The sequence below is a fragment of the Mirounga angustirostris genome, unplaced genomic scaffold, assembly GCF_029215605.1.
Source record: "Mirounga angustirostris isolate CCGP_5_RB_7025 unplaced genomic scaffold, mMirAng1.0.hap1 SCAF_14, whole genome shotgun sequence".
NCBI classification, from domain to species: domain Eukaryota; kingdom Metazoa; phylum Chordata; class Mammalia; order Carnivora; family Phocidae; genus Mirounga; species Mirounga angustirostris.
In genome coordinates, this window is record NW_026991722.1 from 49,086,835 (window position 1) to 49,106,894 (window position 20,060).

At 37.6% G+C, this 20,060-nt stretch overlaps 1 protein-coding gene across 1 annotated transcript in view; it reads right to left on the reverse strand.

Moving 5' to 3' along the window:
- The window catches only part of GREB1L (GREB1 like retinoic acid receptor coactivator), a 270,133-nt gene that overhangs the window by 168,605 nt on the left and 81,468 nt on the right, over positions 1-20,060 (reverse strand). The window contains exon 2 of the mRNA XM_045886952.3: positions 1,249-1,350. The gene's annotated coding sequence lies outside the window, so the exon portion shown is untranslated. The remainder of the gene's footprint in view (positions 1-1,248; positions 1,351-20,060) is intronic.

A 20,060-nucleotide genomic window follows, 5' to 3' on the forward strand; every position in this document is an offset into this window, starting at 1 on the left:
CCATGGAGGAGCTACTAAGCATTTCTGGATCTGCTGAATCCATGTTGGTAAAACTCAAAGGATTGGACCTGATGACTGCAGATGTCCCTTCTTATTCTTAAATCCAAAGATTCAAAAAAAAAAAAAAAAAGTGACCAGCACCAAAAAAACAAAACAAAATAAAATAAAATTAAATCCCAAAATTCCATGACCCCTGGAAGACCTTTAAACCACACTTGAGATCACTGCCTTATAAAGCACAATTAAAACATGGATTGCAAGTGAAATAAGTCAGAGACACAAATACCATATGACTTAAATTATATGTGGAATCTAAAAAACAAAACAAATGAACAAACTAACAAACAGAAACCAGAAATAGACTCATAAACACAGAGAATAAACTGGTGGTTGCCAGAGGGGAGGGGGTCAGGGGGATGGGCAAAATAGGTCAAAGGGATTAAGAGATACAAACTTTCAGTTATAAAATATGTAAGTCAAGCACCCAACTCTTGATTTTGGGTGGCTCAGTCAGTTAAGCACCCAACTCTTGATTTTGGCTCAGGTCATGATCTCAGGGTCATGAGCTTGAGCCCTGCATCAGGCTCTGTGCTGGGTATGGAGCCTGCTTAAGATTCTCTCTCTCCCTCTCCCTCAGTGCCCCCCCTTTTCCCCCTCCCTCAAATGCTTGTGTGCACGCTTTCTCTCTCTAAAAAATCAATCAATCAATCAATCAAACAAGGGGATGAAAAGTACAGCATAGGGCATATAGTCAATAATATTGTAAGAATTTTGTATGATGACACATGGTAACTACACTAATGGTGAGCATTTCATAATGAATATAACTGTTGAATCACTATGTTGTATACCTGAAACTAATATAATATTATATATCAGCGATACTTAAATTAAAAAAAAAAATGGGTGCCATGTTTCACAATTGGAAAATGGCGAATAAATCCCTATCTCTATAAAGTCAGGCTACAATCTATACAACATATTATCTCTAAAATGAAGACACTGACATTTATACTTAATTATTGCTTTGACTGCTGATTAAAACATTTAATAGATGCAAGATGTTTTTCAATGGTAGGTTTATCCAAAAATCAAACAAAAGAACACTGTCATTCACTTTGCTAGTAAAAAGAGAAGAAAGCTAGAATATGAAACACCATCTCAGATCTCATATGTACCTTGGTAACACTTTCCTTTTTTTTTTTTTTTTTTTTTCAGATGAGAAATCAAAGAGTGTAAGTGACTTACTCAAGGTTACAGAAGTACTAAATGGCAGGCTGGTAGTAGAATCCAAGGCTTCGAATCATACGCCTTTTTTTTTTTTAAACAACCAAATTGGTCAAAAATCTCCTGAAAGACAAAAACAGATGAAGGTGAAATGCCAGTTGGTTGAGTTTAAACAGAGACCCCACTTTGTTCTTTCCAGGTTCAATAATAAACAATTCCAGTGATTAGCATGAAGGGCTGGCAGATGAAACATTTGACTCCTAAACAAAAATATTTGTATTTTTGTACCACAGTTAGTAAATCAATTGTAAAAATTAAAGTAAATGGAAAACAGAGAATTAGCAAACCTAGAACTCAATTTTCCTTCACTCTTTTGGAAGACAGATAGAAAAAACAAAACAAAATCCCCGTGGTTCCCTTCATTAGCAGCCAGGGTAGTGAGTCCCATTGTAAATCCCACTTATAAAGGCTCGTGGCTACCTGCAGAGCCTAGGAGTACCAATCACATTAGTGAAGACACCAGATGACCAAAGGAAGCAGTGAGGGTCTGGGAAAGCTAGTAAACAAAAGGCAGCATTCCAAATGAATGCCATTGCTAGAGTCCGCATTATAAAATGCCTGGGTTTGAGACCCCTAAAGCAGATTAGCTTAAGGCAACAAAAGATTCAAGCAAGATACAAAGAGCTCATTTTGACACATTAAGAAATTGTCTTCATTAGATCATCAGGTGCTTAAGTGTAATTATTAAAAAAAAAAAAAAAATTCCACCTAAGTTGTGTTTGAAGAAGTTATCCTAGAAGAACAGGGACCTAAACATAGTTCTTGAATATAACATGTTCGTGACCAAAATACATGAACCAGATAGGCTGGTCTTTTCCCCTTTTATTCTTCCTGACATTTCGAAGGCATGTAATGACTTTAAAATTTGTTATACACACCATTTCAATGTACCACTCTGCTCACAAGCACCAGTACTTTAAATACCAACTAGAAAAACTTAAATCTCTCCAACTGTATGTGATTTTTTTCTTCCACGTTGTTGCCTCATTTACAAAGAAAATAAGTAAAACTTTTAAGTATGAACTGCCAAAATGAAAAGCAGGAAAACATTAGGCCATGGTATAATTTCCCGGACATTTTCCATCACTTCCCATGCTTGTTTGGCTCTTGCCGCAAAGTTTAAACTCTACAGTTGAGATGCTTAAATTTTAAAATGTGGGAGGAAAACCTTATTTACTTCCATGTGGAGGAGGCTGATATTTGCTGCTGTTTGCTTTCTTTTGTTTTGAGGGGGGTGTTAGGGAATTATGTTCAATAAACTTAATAACTTCCAATATTGTTTGCCAGTTTTATTCACTAGATATATATAGTGCTAAGCTGAATAATGCTGATGTAAAGTAGAAATAATTACTTATTGAAAGTCCTGTAAGAAGACATGGTTACTGACAAGAAGAAGAATATTGGATCAAATGGCCTTCCATTCAACACGTTCAAGTGTACAGACCATCAATCAGTCTGAAATTTTACAAATGTATTTAAAGACCCCCTATCAATAACAGATGAACAGACAGGCAAGAAGGGTTCTGATCATTTAAATAGTCCTAAAAGCCTATAAGTCAAATTTGAGGTATAATAATGAGAACCTTTCCCTGTAATTTCTATTTGAAAATCAATTTCTCATATCTCCTCAGTTTGATAAATAATCACCCCTCACCAAGAACACAAGTAGTTCAGCTCCCACTTTCCCTTTGAGAGGTACTCCCATTGTTTTGTCAAACCCTAATAGGGTCATAAGGAAGGCTTCACTGACACAGAAGGCAGTGGTTCACACCTAATGGGCTGATGTCACCGGCAGCTGTTAGGCCAGGTGAAAACTTTGACTTCATATATGTTCAAGTGGAAAAACATTGGAAAAGTTCTGTGAGTCTGAACTCCTAACAGCTTTCTGGCTTCACCTCTCCTCTAGGTTTGGAAGTTATATAATCATAACAACATTAGAAAAAGAGTTAAAATTTTTGTAAAATTTATTTTAAAAATATAATCGGGGTGCCTGGGTGGCTCAGTCGTTGGGCTTCTGCCTTTGGCTCAGGTCATGATCCCAGGATCCTGGGATCGAGCCCCACATCAGGCTCCCTGCTCAGCAGGAAGCCTGTTTCTCCCTCTCACACTCCCCCTGCTTGTGTTCCCTCTGTCACTGTCTCTCTCTCTCTTTTAAAAAAAGTGCTGATACAAACCTATCATCCTTTAAACCCTATATGTGCATTCTTCAAGCTAAGTCACACTATGTTCTCCAACAGAAAAGAATATGTAAAATGGTCCAAGCTGTAACCAAGATTGTTAATTAAAACTCAAGGGAGAAATAACAAATGTTACATTGGTTAAACATGAATTTACTTATACAGATTATAAGTATCCTAATTAGAGACTTCTGAGGTCAGAATGATATCCATTATTGAAAATAAATGGATATATTTATTTCCATTTGGATTCCAATTCCAAATGGAATTGAAATTTCCATTTCAATTTCAAAATTGAAAATAATTTTTTAAGTTATTCCTGGTCTACTACAGAAGTCAGACTAAAAGAAAATGTGATTCCTAACTCACTCCATTCTGATTATATACAATTAAGTTCTGGCTTTACTAATTGCATTTTTTAAATGGCAGATTTTCTAATAAGATAAATTTAAAGCTTGGGGTGCGTGGGTGGTTCAGCTGGTTAAGCGTCTGACCCTTGGTTTCAGCTCAGGTCATGATCTCATGGGTTGTGGGATCGACGCCCACATTGGGCTCCACACTCAGTGGAGAGTCTGCCTGAAGATTCTCTCCCTCTGCCCTTCCCCCCATGTACACATGCAGATGATCGCACGCTCGCGCTCTCTCTCTCTCTCAAATAAATCTTTTTTTTAAAAGAGATCAATTTAAAGCTTAATCCAGAACGACAACTTTTCATCCAGGAATATGATCTTCACTCTTCCTTATTACTTTTCCTTCCATTACACATCCTGGGAAAAATCTCTGTTGAGAAGCAAAATATAAGGAATTTTCTAATTAATGGAGTTGAGGTATGTGGACCAATGGTATATAAATTGAAAGACAAAGTGCTCTTTATTTTGGGATTAAAAAGTAAATAAACTAAGGAGAACCCTAAAAAGAATAGCAGGAAGATGGGACACCTGGGTGGTTCAGCAGGTTAAGCATCTGCCTTCAGCTCAGGTCATGATCCCCGGGTCCTGGGATCGAGCCCCAAGTCAGGCTCCCTGCTCAGCGGGGAGCCTGCTTCTCCCTTTGCCTGCTGCTCCCCCTGCTTGTGCTTGCTTTCTCTCTCTCCCTCTCTGCTAAATAAATAAAATCTTTAAAAAAAAAAGAATAGCAGGAAAAAAAAACAAGTGATCATAGCTATAGATGGAGATAATCAACAGTCAGGTGAGGTGGGGTGGGTCATCCTGCCAATTTGGGTGCCCAGAGAGGCTCTTAAAGTCACTTTGCTAGTTGGATAGTAATGGTGGTGATGGTAGAAAGTGCTGAGCGATAAATCAGGAGTCATAGAGGGGAAGAATAGAATGGATGTTCCTATTTGTTTCAGCAACTGCTACAGCATGGGCTGTATTTGACTTGAACGTAACTAAACAGAAAATCTGACTGGAACTACTAGTAATTTTTCTTGATGAAACCAATGCTCCCATTGAGACACTGTTAAAGCTCAGCATCACTTAGATCAGTGTTCCTCACAAAGTCTAGTTCAAGGACTGCATCAGAATCACCCGATGAACATATTTACCATGTAGGTTCCTTACCCTCTCTCTCAGAGATTTATGAGTCCTAGTTCTAGAAAGGACTCAGGAATCTGCATTTTGGATACCCTGGAAAGAGTTGCTAGATTTACCAAATAGGCAACCCTAACCTCAGATGATTCTATGACATTAGAGTTTGAAAATTACCTCCTTTGAAAAAGGGGGGGGAATCAAAATTATATATGATTGTTAAATGGGATGCTTATTTATAACAATTAGCCAGACACATTAAAAAGAAAGGAAAAAACCTCATTGTCTGATCTTAGGACTGGCTACTTGACTACTTTGTGCTTCAATCCCTTCATTTGGAAAATGAAAAAAAAAAAAAAAACAATGATGGTGCCTCCTAAGCCCCCTGCCACTCTCGTTATGCTCAAAGAAGGTAAGTAAGAGCACAAGAGAGTTAGAAAAACCATTTTGCCATGACAACAGCAAATTGCTCCTGGGATGAGCATCGTGTACACCCCCACCATTTTTTGGATGCCTGTGGCATTTGACCTTTACCTCTCCCTCTCAGACTGGCCTTAGCAGGGAACAAAAGCATCCAAAAAAAATTAGACACTAGGTTTTTAACCGTAAAACCTAAAAAAAAAAAAAAAAATCAATTGGCACACTAAAAACAATCCCAACAATTTCCTGGGGAAATACTATTCTCATAAAACCTCACAAAAATCATTTGGATGAAACATTATATTTAGCACCTCCCCAAAAAAACAAAACCCCAACTCCTCTAGGTTTTATATTCCACCACCTCCCAAATAGCTTCTAACCAAGCTTCAAGTAATAGTAATTTGATTCTGTGTTACATGAAGGTTGTATAGCTGAAGAACATTGTGGAATGTTCAACTCTATAATAAGAGGCATCAAGCCTGTTGAATTCTGAGGTAAAGAAGACTGCAAATGACACTCCCATTTCATGGAAAAGTTAAACAGAAGAACTGCAATATTATTAAATACCAATTATTAAAGTAGTTCACTACGGAAGGGAGGCCAGAAAGGAGGGGAGTTCTGAGTAAGTGGTCTAGGAGCTCAGAAGGGTGGAGGTGAGGATAGAAAGACATAAGGGGAGTTTGCAAAGGTAATTTTCATGATTAGCAGTATCCTGGTGGTTAGTAAATACCCGTGTGCCTCAGAATCACATTACTGTTGCCTGTGACATCCTGTTCTGGGTTGTCAGTCAGTGTATGCCATAAAGGGAAATTGAAAGATTAGTCACATTAAGAAGAGCTCACACACAAATAAGTATAATCTGTCTTGACTTAAGGGAGACCCAGCAGAATATGTTTGCCTATTCTAGTTTTCTAGCTGTATCGTTGGCATAAGGTCCCGTTGTTGCTTTACTACTAACATATGTGGGAGGCTGGGTCAAACATCATCTGATGTCATTCCCAATATGAGGGCTTTGTTTGTTTCTATATAATGATGTTCTTGGACTGTTAAAACAGTCAGAATCTTTCCTTATTATAATTACACAAGTCACTTTACAGAAGGAAGGAAGACACCTGATTCACACGACCAGGCATAGCAAACGGAGCATGTGAACTTTCAACAAAAGAGGAAGCTTTGTACCAGATGTGAAAAAGTAAAGTTTATTTTTCCATTTAGCTTGTTTATTTAGGTAAGAAGGAAGGAGACAGCGGCTGCTTCTCATTCCAAACTGCTCAGGGAATGACTTTTCTTTCTTCTTTATAAATGAACAAAGTTGGCTTACTGCAGTTTCCAAAGGGATCTGGAAAGGAACCAAGTCACTAATGATTACATTTCATCTGTAGCTAGTTTAACCTTTGAAACCTGCCAATCAACAGACAAGACCAAGAGGGAAGGTCAATGCAGCCTTGCCCATCTAGCATTCTCTCACTGTTTGGATAGAAAACAATTTATTAAAGATATTATTTTAAGAAATACAAAGCACATTATAGAGACTATAGCCTAGGTCTTTATAAGATTTGTTTAAAGCTGAGAAACCCTGAATCTTAGGTTAATTTATTTTTCCTTTTAATCATTGTGATTAAGCAGGACAGTGATAAAACTTTTACATTTAAAACAAAATGACCAAAGGAAAACATCCTTTGTCCTTGATTCATCTACCTTTTCACATTATTTTGGTCTGACACACCATTTGTTTCTAGACTAAAGATCTTCTTGGTATATATCCAAGACAAATGCTATCTTTTTCACAAATTATCAAAACATTCCTCTCAATCCTGATGGGATTACATGTTATTAATAAATAATATAAATTACACCATAAAACAATCATTGATATTTTGATCTTGTATTCAATAGCAAAAAAAAATAAAAAACAAAAACCAAAAACCAGGCTACAAAATATTAAATGGTTTTTTCCTCTTCATTTACACATCCATTTTAAAAAATGCTTACCTTCTCTTTTTTCCCCATAATATCCTTCATCCTGCTTCTTGCAGGAAAAAAGAGAACACCATCACTAAGATTAATGGAACATTGGTAAAGTATTTTAGGTACAAATGACCCACTTTTATGTACTGCCAGAACAATCTAGCAAGGGTTTAGGAAGGAGAAAACCTGAAGTTCCTTTCCATTGAATTCATGCAGCTGGTGGTGATAAACTGATTGTTCTCCTTTAACAGCAGGGTCAGAAAGACAAAGAGGGAAACATTTTCTATAACTGGCTATATTTTTTATTAATTAGTAAACTGTTTTTTTCTTTAAATGCCCTATGTTACTGAGATGAATCACCTCCAGTTTTAATAAAATCCCTCTTAAAGGTAAACTCATCCTGCTAGAATGCAAGGGTGGCATAACGGGATGATTTTCTTTAAGACAAAATGCGAAATGGTCCCTCTTTCAAAAGGAGAAAAGGGATTGCATCTACTTCTGGACCTCTACTTCATGGTGTTGTTTATGAAACACTTTGTGTGTTTCATGAAAATCATCACTTTGGTTTATCATCTTTAAAAATAACCAAAAATAGGACTGGTAATATATAAAATTTTAGATCCTGTGTGAAACTCAAGAATCCCAAATTTTGAACTTAAATCTGTTCTTCTAGGTATTACTATCAAGTGTGAGTTAAAGTAAGACTTACTTAGTCTCTTGGTCTTTGCTATGAATTCTCACGAAGATCTGAATCTGGCCCTACAATTACTGTAGTTACTGCAAAAATTACAATTGCTAACATCAACTAATATTTAATGCTAAATTTAAGGATTTTTTTCACGCAATCCAATAGTTTATTTTTAATTTAAAACCAGGGTGTAGCTACCATTTCCCAGCAGTAGTGTTGGGGTCCTAGGAAAGGTAGGGAAGTGTCTAAAGTGGAGTAGTCACTGCAAATCTATTCTCAAGGCTCAGATGTAAAAGTATGCCACTGGTGATACAGTTTTCACAAAGTCACTAACATAACACATTGAACAGAGTATTAATATTGGATACAATTAGTAAATGAACACACGTGTGCATGTGTGTGCACGTGTGTAGTGCATATAGGTGCGTGTGTACATGGTAATGCCTCCTTCCAGACATCAGATTTCTGGGAAACCTCAACCACCTAGCCTTGAACCAGTCAAGCACCTGGAAATAAGAGAAAAATAAGTTTTCACAGTGAAACAAAGAGAGAAATGTAACGAATTTGCATTGTAGGTGTGGGCTAACCCTCAGGTAGAAAGCAAAATAGCAGTTTACCAGCAACATGACACACTGGTTCCAGGGAGAAGTGATAACTCACCTAAAGGAAAGAGACTCCATAGCTACAAAAGTAGACAATAATCAATAGAGAGAGAGTGAGAGCACTACTCAGGCTATTTAGAATAGAGGTAAATAACCCTACACTAAATACTTCAACAGTCACTCCAGACATCACTGTAATTCGGTGAACCAGAATAGCAGACCATTAAAATGAGGACCCTGAGTCAGTTAATGTGCATTATTTAAAAGGCAGAGTACTAAGTAATGTATTTGAGGTAGATCTTTCAATGGAATAATTTTTTTTAAGTTTTGAGGCTTCAGTTACCTGGAAAATAAAGTTATAGGAAACAACTTTATTATTGTTATGCTTTGTGCAATGTGTTTTGTCTCTAACTTTCAAAGGTTTTTCTGAATACTCCTTTGTTATGCTCCGAGAAGTTTCAAGGAATGTAAATATCTTAAACATTATCACTATTTACAACGACATTAAATGAGACAATTAAGAGTTGAATTTTTTAAAAGATACCTTTTCAGATTATATTTGCCTTGTTAAAAATTGTGTTTACCAAACCACTGTACAAGTTTTTGGTTGTATTGCAGTGTCTCTTCTTCCATATTATTATAACAAGCTTCCATTCCTGGCTGATAATAAGTTATCACCTATAATATTGTCATGTGATTTTAAAATCTGATGTACAAGCTCAGGTATTAAGGCCTCTGAAGAGATCTGCATGAGGAACAAGGAGGAGGAGTTTCTGCAAACAAAAATTCTTGATTCATTAATTACTTGTTGAACATCACAACATCATGGATGTAATCCAACAGTCCTGGAGGATGCTTAGAAAACAACAGAAGAAGATTTCAGATAGTCTGAAATCTTTAACTCTCTTTCTTTGAAAAAAATCTTCTGTCACAAGTCAGAAGGATAATGTCTCTTTTCACCCAATGGGAAAGCTGTTCTCACACGAGCATAATTAATCTTCTGACACCAAGACAAAGAAATTCCTTAAAAGGATTTCTCTGATTTCCTCTCAAGACAGAAGACTGTCTTTATCCATCATCTGTTCTTCCTGATCCCTTCTTTTTGAATATCCACATCAGCAGAATTGTCCATCAGAAGAGACAGCAGGAGGGAAATCTCTGCATGATTGATAGGGCCCCAGTGCTCTGCAGGCTATTTAAGTGCAAGCATCTATTGTTGCAAACTTACTTTACAGCAGTTAAACAAATATAATGGTCGCCAATTCAACCATTGTGCAGCTTAGACTTGATTAAACTAGTAAGTGAAGTTTGCTAATGACAAGGCACTGATTTAAACTTTGCAGATAAGTTGGCCTGGTGTCTATTTTGAAAAGAGAATATTTTCCAAGTCATGAAACAGTATATGTAATTAGAAAGTGTTAAATACTATACTGTATGTAGACGGACATTCCCATTAAAAGACAAGAAAAGTCAGAAACTTTTTTATCCTAACAGTTCTTCAGTACTTCTTACTTACATCACGGCGATTTGGGAAAGCAAAAAACAAAAAAATTGCATTATGTTACCAACCGAAAAATGAGGTGTGTCAAAGAAGAAAGTGCTATCAACACTCCCTTAAAATTTTTTTTTCCAGACTCATCATAGTGAAGTTTTTTCAAAGAGAGATTTAGGTATATTCACGCACTCTTACTCTTACCCCCACCTGTGAAAGAAACGGAAGGCTATTTGAGATCCCCTGTGAGGACCTGCTACTTCCTTGGGTGGAACGAATGAACAAGAGCACTGTAGGTTGGTTTCAAGTGGAGGAGCAAAGCACACTGGGCAAAGGCCCAATCCACAGAAAATGTAAGCCTGGCTCCACTTTCAAAGCAATCTACACAAAATGGAAACAGATCTAGAAATCTCACTAAGCTGTGGCAAAAGCACACCCAACATCAACAGTCGAGGTTATGGCATGCTCTGTGTTCTTTATAGATGCTGCCAAGAAAGGCCACTTGAGCCCAGACACTAGGACACACTGACACCATGTGTTCTGTTTGCACCACAATGACCTTGACTACTCAGTTCTGGACGCACCCTGTGAAAATATTTGTTTATCCTTCCAATCCCCAAACAGTGAGGCCAGCCCTCGAAGGCCAGGGACCCAGCTCATTGGTGCTTCCGTTGGTATGGTTGGAAGGATAGACTGTCACTGCATGACCTATCGTGGGGCCTCCTCCAGCCAAGCAGAATGACTGGTGGCTGACCCACAGCCAGGACCCACATGTTCTGTCTGCAATGAGCAACTTAGTTTTGGTTTTTCCTAAATTTCTTAAATTAGAGTTCTATTCAGGATTGATTATCCCTCTGAAGATTTAGGGGGAAAGAAGTATATCCACGATAAAGACCTAGGAAAATCTTTGTGGTAAGGAGGGACCCTAAGCAGTTTGAATATAGAACAGATCACATAGTATGAATTTAGAGAAGCTGGAAATCAATGGAGAATGAGCTGGTGGTAAAAGTAACACAGGAGAGAGGGCCAGATGGGGAATTCAGAGGGCTAATGGGGAACTCTGTCACTAGCTGAGGACCCAGAAATCTCCCCAGGGCTTGCATCACCAACAACCACATTGTTGGTTAATAGTTCTTTTGTGAATGGCTCATCTTCCCAACAGGATTGCGTGTGTGCTGGGGGAGAGGGGGGTGGGTGACAAGGACCATTCCTCATTGTTTTTGTTTGTCTTGTATACATTATATAGCACCTTGTCAAGATTAATAAACACTTTAGCTAGTCAGAATGGAAACTGAGTAACAGGCTGTTAGTTCTGCCAGAGCCCAGGTGTGTAATACCTGGGAAGGGGACCTTGAGATTAAGTCCAAGTTTAAGAGTAATACTCTCTAGCCTATAATGATCCTTGGTGTTAAATCCTTGATAAGAAAAACCCACCAGTGTATATGGGAAACCTCTGTACCTTCCCCTTAATTTTGCTATGAACCTAAAATTGCTCTAAAAAAATCAAGTCTTAAAAAAAAAGCCAAAACAAAACAAAACAAACCCTACCAGTGCTCACAAAAACTCAGGGAAAAACAAACATTTCAGTCTTTTGCCCTTCAGAGATATCTTTGTAAGACAAGGATCCGTTGTAATGTGGTCCATTACAACTATTTAACACTAATTGTGTTCATAGAACTGACTTTGGATCAAGACATGCATTCACTGGATTCCAGGTCCCCTGTTTCCATGGGTGCATATGATTCAGTCTCTCTTTGCCTCAGTTACTTCATCTGTAGATTAGGGATAATAATGGTGCCTATTACATTACAGGATGTTGTAAGGATTAAATGTAACTCCTGGCATTTGGCAAACACTCAGGACATAACAACAGATTACTATTCATTCTCTGTTGCCCCTTTCCCCCCTCATTCACACAACTCTCTAAGTGGATACTTCCAGCTCTATTTCTAGGAGTTTATCTTTTTTTTTTTTTTAAGATTTTCTTTATTTGAGAGGGGGAGAGAGAGAGAGAATGAATGAGAGCACAAGAGCAGGGGGAGGGAGAAGGAAACTCTCCACTGAGCAGGGAGCCCAATGCTGGGATCATGATCCGAGCTGAAGGCAGACGCTTAACTGACTGAGCCACCCAGACATCCCTCTGGGAGTTTATCTTCACACACATACACACACACACACACACACTCACACAGACATACACACACGATATAGCAGCCTTTGGTGCTAAAAACGGAGTAGGCCCAATAAATTGAGCTAAATGGACACTTCTGAATGACCAAGAGAAAAGAATGAGGAAATTAAGCAGAACAAGCAAAGAAGAACAGGGCAGGCCAGGGTGACACAGGGGCTGGAAACAGATAATTTCTCATGACATTATTTGAACTATCGCTGGCTTGTGTGTGCTACATTCTGCCTCATCCAGCTCAGCTTCACCACCTGGTTTCCTGGTTACCTTTGCACTGTGTTCAGGTTGGGGTCTTTTTGGGATACACAAAGCACATTCTGTACTTGTTTTCTTTTGCACTCAATTCAATGAATACTTATTTTGTTCCTATGCTATAGATGCTGAGGATAGATTCATGAATAAGACTACCATCTAGAAGTTCACAGCTCAGACAGCCTTACTTATAGTAACAGAGAGCACACATGGTGCAACAGAGAACACACATGGTGTAATAGAGAACATACATGGTGCAACAGAGAACGTGCATGACATAATAGAGAGCACACGTGTACAATAGAGAACATGCATGATGTAATAGAGAACACACATAGTGCAACAGAGAACATACATGGTGTAACAGTGAACACACATAGTAAAATAGAGAACATATAGTGTAATAGAGAACATACATTGTGTAATAGAGAACATGCGTGATATAATAGAGAGCACACATGGTACAACAGAGAACATACATGATGTAATAGAGAACACACATGGTGTAACAAACGTATGTGATGTAATACAGAACACACATAGTACAACAGGGAATATACATGGTATAATAGAGAACACACATAGTGTAACCAAGAACATCCATGGCATAATAGAGAGCATACCTGGTGCAAATGGCCTCAAGTTAGGTTGAATTTGGATCAATTCTGATCCATTGGTAGCAGCCACCCGTAAAATGGTTTTAATCAAGAATGTGGAGGCCATGTCCATGCTTGGTGGGGAAGTATCACCATCAGTTAGCAATGTCTTCCCTGAGTGTAGAGAAGGCAGATAGAAGCATGCAACAGAGAACATACATAGTGTAACAGAACACACATGATGTAATGGAGAGCATACATGGTGCAATAGAGAACACCATGGTGTAACAGAGAATATACATGGTGTAATAGGGAACATACAAGAAGCCTGGATGAGAATGGCACTTAGGACTTCAAAGATGAGCAGGAGTTTGCATGACAGAGAAAGGGTACAGCTGAAGACATTCCACATGAAGAAAACAGTGGGGCCAAAGAAGAAGGTGTCACTTTGTGTGTGTCTGAGTCCTTGAATGCATGAAGGCAGAATGGCAGGAAGTTAGGTTAAAGAATGAAGCAACATTAAGAAAGGAAATGAGGCTTAAAAAATTTTTTTTAATAGATAAAGGGAAGTCATTAAAAATTGTAGGTAAAAGAGTAACATGATAAAATTTGTTTTTCAAAAAGATAATTCATGGGACCAAATGGAAGACACTGGAATAGGAACAGGAACAGGAGTCAAAGAACAGAGAGCTTGGAATGGGATGATTAAAATGGTCTGGCAAGAGACAATGAGGAACTAACAAGGGCAGTGGAAATGGATATCATGTATTCGACTTATGCAGGTTCCTGAACTGGCAGGGTTTAGTGACCCCACTGGACATGGGATGTGAAGAGGGAGGAAAAGCCTTGGATAAGGGGGAAGTTCCTAGTTGGAGCATTTGAGTAAATGTCATGCCATTAATTTGGATGGGGTAGTAAAGGAAGTGTTGCCCTGTTTCTGTGTGTTTGAATTTGTAGAATCACGTGCCTTAAGGCCTTTTGTTTACCCTTTGTCACTAACACCTGGACCCTCCAGGAGGTAATTTAAGAATAGATTGAAAACATAGAAAAATAATATTTTTCAATTTGTTTTTAATAAGCTATTCTTTTATTTCTACTTCCTTACCAATGAATCCTATGGCCCCCACTATAAATTCTAATTTTTAACAATTGTCCCAGAAATGCAAAGTTTCATGATTTACTCCATAGCTGAATGGCTCAATGGATTTTGTGGCTAGACCAGTCTTTAAGTATGAGACAGCAAGGTGGAAAAAGAAAAAAAGAAGAGCAGACATCTGCCAAAAGGCTACATGTGCCAAATGGGAAATGACAGCACATTTAGAGAAAGAGGAAGAAACAACAGGCTGGTTGATACCTCTATTTACTGCTAGCAAAGTTTCTAAATGGGAAAAACTTGTTTAATGACCAGTTTCATATATTTGAGGTCCGGGTCAAAGAGAGCACAAATCTTTTTTAGAAAGTAGTAGCCATCTTATCCCATTATTGTTTTTTGGGCATCTATTACATCAGATTAAAAGATGATTTGTATTAATGACTAACTACAGTTTTACAACTGTAAACAAAATTAATATGACATTCTAATGAAAAGCAATTTGGTTAATTCACTAAACTACATGATTACCCAGCACATTCACCTTTTTTTAAAAAAAATATTAAGTTTTTAATTTAATTTTTATTTTTTAAAGTTTTTTATTTTAATTCCAGTATAGTTAACATACAGTATTATATTAGTTTCAGGTATACAATATAGTGATTCAGCAATTCCTATACATCACCCGGTGCTCATCAGGATAAGTGTACTCTTTAATCCCCATCCCCTATTTCACCCATTCCCCTCCGCCAACACGTCCCATCTGGTAACCATCAGTTTGTTCTCTATAGTTAAGAGTCTGTTTCACTTTTATAAAAAGAATATAAAATTACTACTGAGAGTGGGGAAGGATTGTGGCCAAGGTGGTTAGAGCTCAAGCAGTCAGCTATCTTGGACCATAAAGCATCTTTAGGAATGAAAGTTACACACAGAGGATCAAAAGAAAGAAAGGGCCCAGGTCCCTGACATCACATGTCACCATCTCAGCCCTAGGTCAGCTTATGCCAGAAATGGTCTCCAAGAGCAGAAAAGTGGAGTAATTCCCCTTAGACACATTTTCAATTATAAGGGTTAACATGACAAACTATTTTCTGGTTGATTTTTAGAGAGATAAAATTTCCCAGTTAGATACAATTTCCAGTTACCTGTTATTTTATTATAGGAATAATGCCCTTCATATTTAATCAAGATATAACTTTCTCCTAGGAGCCTCATGAAACTGAAGAAAGAGATATATCTGCATTCAACCTCCCACAAACTCAACTTGTAGGCAGCTTTTACTCTAATACAAAATGATAGGATATTACAGTGCTTTTCAGTTAGGTTCAGTAAAAATGAATTGGACATTTATGTGCTAGTGTTCAGTCACTTCATTAAAGAAGTTTTGATAAGGGGCGCCTGGGCCTTTGGCTCAGGTCATGGTCTCAGGGTCCTGGGATAGAGCCCCGCGTCAGGTTCCCCACATTGTGGGGGGTCTGCTTCTCTTTCTCCCTCTGTCCCTCCCCATCCCCTGCTCATGTGTGCTCTCTCTCTATAAAAAAAAATGTATTGGTAAGAAGCATAAGTATGTATATGCCCAAATTTCCCAACAATTCAAGTACAGTAACAACTTCTCTCTCTAGGGGTCACTGACTCAGAATTCTCAACTACTGTAAACACAGTCCACTGTCTAAAAGTAAGCAGATAAGTATACAAATAGACACAACAGACTGCACAAAGTTCACACTCTAAAGGTATTTGCACTTCTCTCAAGGGAAGGCATCAGGCACTTACCCAAACTTGTTTCCTTTCATTTTGACATAGTTTGAATGAGTCTGCATATATGATTCCTAGCTTTGACAGATTAAAAGGAGTGAGATGCCAGGGGTAAGGACAAGGACAATAAAAAAAGAAGTGAAAATTTAAATGGACACTCACAGTGAAGACAGAAAAATAACTTCAAAAAGGAGACAAGAGAACTTAAAATATTCAGCAATCTGGAGCCATTTAGTTTCAGAGTACACAGTTCTAGTCGATAACTTGGCCCAAAACTAAGACATTGAAAATAACCGAAATAATCAGGATAAAGTTATACTTATTAAGAAATTAATAAACTATAGTAACCTTTTGAAAAACTTCTGTAAGGTTGTCCTTTTAAAAAATCTAAGCATTTCGAAGAATAAATTTTAGAGGTCCCTTACAACTTCTATACATTACATTCTATTTGTCCCTTACAAAATTCTATACATTAATCTCTGGAAAATTCAGGAACTCTTTCTTTCCCAAGGATGTGGATTATATATACTTTTCTCTTACAATTAAAAAAATTAATATTTTAGTAGGTGGTGTACACCCATAGCAATATACAAGCATACTTGGAAATATTACAGGTTTGGTTCCAGACCACCCACAATAAAGCAAATATCACAATAAGCAAGTCAAGTGAATTTTTTGGTCTCCCAGTACATACAAAAATGATGTTTACACTAGAGTGTCATCTATGAAGTGTACAATAGCATTGTGTCTAAAAACAATGTACCCACCTTAATTTAAAAATACTTTATTGCTAAAAATGCTAACCATCATCTGAGCTTTTAGCAAGTCATAAACTTTTTCCTGGTAGAAGGTCTTGCCTCCATGTTGATGGATGCTGACTGATCAGGGTGGTAGTCGTTGAAGGATGGGGTGGCTGTAGCAATTTCTTAACACAAGAAACAATGAAGTTTGGTGCACTGAATGACTCTTCATTTTATGAGTAATTTCTGTGTGGCATGTGATACTGTTTAATAGCATTTTATCCGCAGTAGAACTTCTTTCAAATTGGAGTCAATCTTCTCAAACCCTGCCACTGCATTCCCAACTAAGTTCATGTAATATTCTAAATTCTTTGCTGTCATTTCCACAATCTTCACGGCATCTTCACCAGGAGTAGATTCCATTTCAAGAAACCACTTTCTGTGCTCATCCATAAGACGCAACTCCTCATCCATTCAAGTTTTATCATGAAGTTGCAGCAATGCAGTCACATCTTCAGGCTCCATTTCTAAAGCTAATTCTTTTGCTCTTTCCATCACCTCTGCTGTGACTTCCTCCACTGAAGTCTGGAACCCCTCAAAGTCATCCATGAGGGTTGGAATCAACATCTTTCAAACTCCTGGTAATGTTGATACTTTGACTTCTTCCCATGAATCATGAATATTCTTAATGACATCTTGAATGGTGAATCCTTTCCAGAAGGTTTTCCACTGATTTTGCCCAGATCCATCAGAAGAATCACCATCCAGGGCAGCTAAAGCCTTAGGAAATGAATTTCTTCAATAATAAGATTGAAAGTCAAAATTACTCCTTGATCCATAGGTTGCAGAATGGATGTTGAGTTAGCAGGCATGAAAACCACATTCAGCTCATTGTACATCTCCATCAGAGCTCTTGGGTGACCAGGTGCCTTGTCAATGAGCAGTAATATTTTGAAAGGAATCTTTTCTTCTCAGCAGATCTCAACAGTGGCCTTTAAATACCCAGTAAACCATGTTATAAGCAGATGTACTGTCATCCAGGCTTTGTTGTTCCATTTCTAGAACACAGGCAGAGTAGATTTAGCATAATTCTTCAGGGCCCTAGGATTGTCAGAATGGCAAAGGAGCACTGGCTTCTACTTAAAGTCACCAGCTGCATTAGTCCTTAATAAGAGAACCAGCCTGTCCTTTGAAGCTTTGAAGACAGGCATTGACTTCTCCTCTCTAACTGTGAAAGGCCAAGATGGCATCTTCTTCCATAGAAGACTGTTTCATCTACATTGAAAATCTGTTCTTCAGTTAGCCACTTCATCTGTTATTCTAGTTCGATCTTCTGGATCACTGGCTGCAGCTTCTCCATCAGCACTTGCTTCACCTTGCACTTTGATGTTAGGAGGTGGCTTCTTTCCTTAAATCTCATGAACCACCCTCTCCCAGCTTCAGACTTTTCTCTTGCAGCTTCCTCACCTCTCTCAACCTTCCCAGAATTGAAGAGAATTAGGCCTTGCTCTGGATTAGACTTTGGCTTAAGGGAACATTGTGGCTCATTTGATCTTCTATCCAGACCACTCAAACTTTCTCCATGTCAGCAATAAGGCTGTTTCACTTTCTTATCACTGTGCGTTCACTGGAGTAACACTTTTAATTTCCTTCAGAAATGTTTCCTTCACAGGGTGCCTGGGTGGCTCAGTCAGTTAAGTGTCTGACTCTTGATTTCAGCTCAGGTCATGATCTCAGGGTCTTGAGATCAAGCCCCACATCAGGGTCCATGCTAAGCATGGAGCCTACTTAAGATTCTCTCTCTACCCCTCTCCTCCACCATGTTCCTCCCACTCCCGCTCTTTTGCTCTATTAAAAAAAAAAAAAAAAAGAACTTTTCCTTTGCATTCACAACTTGGCTGTTTGGAACAAGAGGCCTAGCTCTGAGTCTATGTCTGCTTTCAACATGCCTTCCTCACTATTCATTTCCAGCTTTTGATTTAAAATGAGAGACACGTGGCTCTTCCTTTCACTTGAACACTCAGAGACCACTACAGAGTAATTATTAATTGGCTTAATTTTAATATTGTTGTGTCTCAGGGGATAATGAGGCCCAAGGAGAGGGAGAGAGATGGGGAAACAGCAGGTCAGTGGACCAATCAGATCATACACAACATTGATCAATTAAGTTCATTGTTTTATATAGGTACAGTTCATCATGCCTCAAAATAATTGCAATAGTAACATCAAAGATCACTAATTACACTAATCACATCACAACAAATATAATAATAATGAAAAAATTAATAATATCCGAGAAGTACCAAAATATGACAGAGACATTAAGTGAGCAAACGCTGTTGGAAAAATGGCACTAACAGACTTGCTCAATGCAGTGCTGCCAGAAACCTTCAATTTGTTTAAAAAAAAAAAAAGCAGTATCTGTGAAAAGCAATAGAGTGAAGCACAATAAAACAAATTATGCCTGTATATATAATGAGAAGTAACTTCTTTCATTCAATAGTTCTCCCTAGGGACAACTATTACCAGTTTCTTATTTATTCTTCTGAGGCAAGATGGAATAGAATTGTAATATAAATACACACACATATATATAAATGTATGTATTGACACAAGAGGTACCATACTACAAACATTCTGTATCTCACATTTTTCACTTGACAATAAATCTTGGAGATCTTTACATATCAGAATATAGAAAACTTCCACATTCTTTCTTTTATGGCTATATAGTATTCCGTGGTTGATTTAACCATTTCAGTAGTGAGTATTCAGTCTTTGGCTATTACGAAGAATGTCTGCCATGATTAATTGTACATATCACTATCTCAAATATGTACCTCAGTAGGATAAATTCCTATCAATGGAATTGCTGTGTATGTGAATTTAAAATTTTGATAGATATCATCAAATTGCCCTTCATGAAATTAATTTCTACCAACAATGTATAAAAGAGCCTGTTCCACCATATGTTTACCCACAGATTCATAACTTTTATATCTTTGATTATTTAATTAAAAATTGAATTGCAAAAACAGCATTATTTCAATGGAAAAAGAAATGGAAAAACAAATTGGAAGAATAGTAGCTTGTGGAGTTTTAATTTAATTATTTCTCTTAGTATGAATGAGGTTAGGCATCCTCTCAAGTTTAAGATCCATTTAAACTCCTTTCTATGAAATATCTGTTCATATTCTTTACCCATTTTTGTTGGTTGATGCAGAAGCACCCTTCACAAAGTAAGGGAACTAGCCATTTTGTCCGTGATAGGAGTTACAAATA